Source organism: Terrapene carolina, unplaced genomic scaffold (assembly GCF_002925995.2).
Source record: "Terrapene carolina triunguis isolate 2854851 unplaced genomic scaffold, T_m_triunguis-2.0 Scaffold517, whole genome shotgun sequence".
In the NCBI taxonomy this organism is placed as follows: domain Eukaryota; kingdom Metazoa; phylum Chordata; order Testudines; family Emydidae; genus Terrapene; species Terrapene triunguis.
In genome coordinates this window covers 2,343,297-2,348,048 of record NW_020664868.1, presented here as the reverse complement: position 1 = coordinate 2,348,048, position 4,752 = coordinate 2,343,297, and the positions used below count along the sequence as shown (strand labels likewise).

The window sequence follows — 4,752 nt, the reverse complement described above, 5'->3', positions numbered from 1 at the left end:
CAAACACAACACAACACATCCCTCCCCCCTCTTCCAAGGAAAGGCGGGGTTCACACCTCACCCACAGCAAACACACAGCCACTGCCGCAGCGCCCTGCCACGCTCATCCTATAACCCACAAACTCTCTCAGTGACGCACTGGCTGGCGCGTCCGGAAACCCACCCAACGGCACACCTGTTCTCGCACGCACACCCGGTGTGTCGCTCACACACCTGCTGTACTGTGCACACCCGCTCACACTCACACCTTGACAGTGCACACCCCTGTCACACTCACATGCTCCAGTGGGCACAGCCTGAACTGAGCCGGAGAACAACCCCAGGGGCCTTTACCAGGGCCCCGTAAGGTGCCCGCCCCAAGGAGGTGCCCCGGCCCAGTTCCCGCTTCCCTGGAGCTCAGAGGGGGCCCGGCCCATGCCCCAGTGCTCCCCAGGAGGGGGGCAAGGCACAGGGGCGTGCCAGGGTTGCAGCATAGGATGCTCACGCTAAGAGGGGTCCCCTTTTCCCCGCCCCCTGCTCCCCAGCTGTATCACTCTCTGCCCTCCCTCCCCCAGGGGGTCGCCTGCCACTAGGGGCAGCCCTGGGGCTTGGCCTGCCAGCTCACTGAGCCACAAAAGGGCCATTCTGCAAAGCTGGGGGAGAGGGCTGTGTTGCAGGGGATAGAGTAGGGGCTGGGGAGGCAGGACTTTTGGGGGGAATCAAGGGGCTTCTTCCCCCCCCCACTTCGAGCCCCCCCGCCCCGCCGGCCAGCCCGTCCCCGCAGCAGGGGTGGGAAGAGGTTGCGTAAATCAGAAACAATGCAGAGAATTCCCCTCCTGCCGCGCAAAGAACAGGCTGTTCTCTGTGAGTTCATCCCTCAGCCTAGATCAGCCACTCCCCGCCCCCCCCACCCCCCTGGCCACAAGCACAGCCCCCCCTTCCTTTCCACCCCCCCACACCCCCGCTCTCAGCTGGAGGGCTGAAAATCTGAACCAGGAAATGAGCTCAGAGGCCCACGCAGGAACTTCGGGGGGGGGTGAGTGGTTGATTTTGGGTTTGTAAACAGCCCCTCCACCCCCTCCCCCAATCACTGCCAGGCAATGCAGGCCGCGCAGCACAGGGCCAGCTACACCCCAATGGAGTGATTAGAGCGGGGGCTGGGTGTCAGGACTCCTGGGTTCTAGTCCCAGTTCTGGGAGGGGAGTGGGGTCCAATGGTTAGAGGTAAGAGGGGGGACTGGCAGTCAGGACACCTGGGTTCCATTCCCAGTTCTGGGAGGTGAAATGTGGTCTAGTGGTTTAGAGCAGAGAGGTAACAGTCAGGACTCCTGGGTTCTTCTTCTGGCTGTGTGACCTTTCTCCTCTCTGTGCCTCAGTTTCCCCACCTATAAAATGAGGAAAATGCTACTGGCCCACATGCCAGGAGGCCGGAACAGGCCTCGTTAGTTATTAACACACAGCACAGGGAGGGAGCGACCCAGGGGGAAGGTATGGGAATGAGATCAGCACCTGGCCTTTGCTCCAGTGGACTCTCTCTAGGTTTACACACGGGGATACCTTGGATCAGGATCTGTCCTGGTGGAGTTACTCCAGCTTTCGCACTGACGGAAACAGGATCGGAAGCTATAGTCACTCCACTGACATCCGTGTGGCGACTCCTGTTCACACAAAGGTACAACTGAGATCAGAATCTGGCCCGGGTTGCACTGAAGACAGTTGGGGAGTGACTCCGGATTTACATCACTGTGATCAGAATCTGGCCTGGGCTGCACTGAAGCCAGTTGGGGAGTGACTCCGGATTTACCCCACTGACTGTGATCAGAATCTGGCACAGGCGGCACTGAAGCCAGTCGGGGAGTGACTCCGGATTTACCCCACTGACTGTGATCAGAATCTGACCTGGGTTGCACTGAAGCCAGTCGGGGAGTGACTCCGGATTTACACCACTGACTGTGATCTGGCCCGGGTTGCACTGAAGCCAGTTGGGGAGTGACTCCGGATTTACCCCACTGACTGTGATCAGAATCTGGCCCGGGTTGCACTGAAGCCAGTCGGGGAGTGACTCCGGATTTACCCCACTGACTGTGATCAGAATCTGACCTGGGTTGCACTGAAGTCAGTCGGGGAGTGACTCCGGATTTACCCCACTGACTGTGATCAGAATCTGGCCCAGGCGGCACTGAAGCCAGTCGGGGAGTGACTCCGGATTTACCCCACTGACTGTGATCTGGCCCGGGTTGCACTGAAGCCAGTCGGGGAGTGACTCCGGATTTACCCCACTGACTGTGCAATCTGGCCTGGCCTGTCTCCGAAGCGGCTTGGCTCCTTGTTCCCGCCCTGCTGCTGGGTTGGCGCTTGGCAGCTGGTTCCTGTTTCCAAGAGCTCACTGCTGTTCCCGGGTTTGGCAGGGAGGGGAGGCCACACTGGCCTAGGACAGAGCGTTCCCTCCCTGCGAGGGGCTCATCCCTCCTCCCCCCCCCCCAGCCACCGGATGCAGCTTCCCCCTCCCTGACCGCGACCAGCGGGAGCGGGGGGCCCCCGGTTCCGAGGCTTCGGCCCTAAAAATTCTGCTCTGATGCAACCTCCCTTTTCCAACCGCAGGAACCGGCCGAGAACTGGACGTCCTCTTCCCAGCCCTGCCGCTGCCGCCTCATTGCAGGAGGGGTTATGGGCACAGACCCCGACAACCGCCCGGAGGAAACCCCCCCGGGAGGGGTGGCCTCGATGCCGGAGGGATTTGAACTCCCCTCCCAGCTGCTCTCCGAGGATATTCATCGGCTGTTAGCAGCAGAGGGAGCTAGGAAACACAGCTGAGCGATCCCGATCCCAGCCAGAAGGGGGCAGCAGTGCACACACCCCTGGTGCCAGGGGCTGTACACTTTTATGGCCATTAGTTGTATTACGGTAGCACGTAGGGGCCCATCATGGCACTAGTACCTTCTAGCGCAATTAGGTGTATTACGGTAGCACCTAGGAGCCCGCGTCATGGACCAGGCCCCCATTGTGCCAGGCGCTGTACACACATGGAGCAAAACCCAGATGGGCGGGGCCCAGCTCACACTGGTGGGAGGGGAGGATGGAGGGGAGAGGGTGGCAGAGGACCCCAGAACCCGCCTGCCCCCCTCATCCCCAGGACCGACCCGCAGGCCACTTACGAAACATGGCGTCCAGGCGAACCAGGCAGCTGATGAAGTTGTCGAAGTCCATGTGGCCGTTCTCGTCTGAGTACCTGCGCACGATCATCTGGTACAGCTGCTCGTTCAGCCGGAAGCCTGGGGGGGAGAAGGGGGGAGAGAGAGAGAGACAGTCACTCCCCATCCACCTGAGACAGCCCTTGTGGGTCCCCGTCCCCCACCCCCCCGCCAATCCCACCCCTCAGCGGCTCCTTACCCGCCGCCTCGAAGGCGCCTGGCAGCTCGCTGCTCCCGATGGTGCCGGATCGGTCCGTGTCGTACTGTTTGTAGACACGCTGGGGGGAAGAGGGGGGGAAGTTGGTTATGGGATAAGAGAGTACCCCCCCAGCACAAACACACAGCCGCAGATTGAGGCTGGGCAGGGAGGGGGACCACAGGCAGAGAGATGGCGGACATGGGCGAGGGGGGAAGGGAACAGAAGCCAAGATTCCTCCCCCCCGCCCCCGAGAACGGCAGAACGGGGGAGAGAAATAAGAAACCATCACCCCACCGCTCAAGTGGCACATGGGGGGCAGGAGGGACACGAGAGAGACGCCCCCCCCCACTAAAATGGCAGCCCCTCCCCAGAACGCTGGGTGATAGAGGGAGCGGGGGCGGGGGGGAACATCACAGGCAACGCAGCCCCTTAACTCTGCCCCAAGGAGGGGACTGTTTGGATCCCAGCTACCCCCCTGCTGGACACCCCCGGTACCTCTGGCAGGTAGGCAGGGGAGTGGCGCTGGGAATTCTGGGTACCCAGAAGGCAATGCAGCAGCAAAGCCCCCCCACACGCAGGGCTGAACGTGACGCACGTCAATTCCATCCGGGAAGGCTCCTTGGAGTCCAGCGCTCTTAAAAAGGCCCCCCCCAGACTGGGATCCCCAAGGTCTCTCGTTCCCCCTCCTGTCCCCACGCCCGGAGGGGGAGTACGGTCGGGTCTCAGCCACGCGTGATAGCCGCCCCCCTCCCCCCACCTCTCTACCTGCCACTTCTTGACGTTCCCCCACAAATACTTGAACTCCTCGAACGAAGCCCAGCTTCCCGGTCGTGTCGCTCTGAAGCGCTCGAGGTCAAGGAACAAAGACGTCGGCCAAAGCCACCCAGGGCCCCGCCAAACCGCAGGGAGGGGATCCGGCAGCACGGGGGCCTTCAACATGGGTGGAAACGGCCCCCCGAGACTCTCACCTGAGCAGGGGATCTCCCCAGCCAGCGTGGAGCTGGGCGTACAGGCCCCAGCACAGGGGGTGGATCGGGAGTGTGGCCAGAGCATGCTGCCCTATGGCTATTCTCTGCCCCGCAGAGCCCATAGGGGGCGGATCGGGGGTGTGGCCAGAGCACACTGCCCTGTGACTATTCTCTGCCCCCTAGGGGGTGCATCAACCAGCCACCCTACCTCACATGAGCATAGAATCATAGATTATTGGGGGGAGGGATAGCTCAGTGGTTTGAGCATTGGCCTGCTAAACCCAGGGTTATGAGTTCAATCCTTGAGGGGGCCACTTAGGGATCTGGGGCAAAACCAGTACTTGGTCCTGCTAGTGAAGGCAGGGGGCTGGACTCAATGACCTTTCAAGGTCCCTTCCAGTTCTAGGAGATAGGAT

At 61.4% G+C, this 4,752-nt stretch overlaps 1 pseudogene; it reads right to left on the bottom strand.

Annotated features, from left to right (window-relative positions):
* Positions 1 to 3,033: 3,033 nt before the first annotated feature.
* On the bottom strand, positions 3,034 to 4,421 carry LOC113407906 (annotated as a pseudogene).
* Between the last annotated feature and the right edge of the window lie 331 nt (positions 4,422 to 4,752).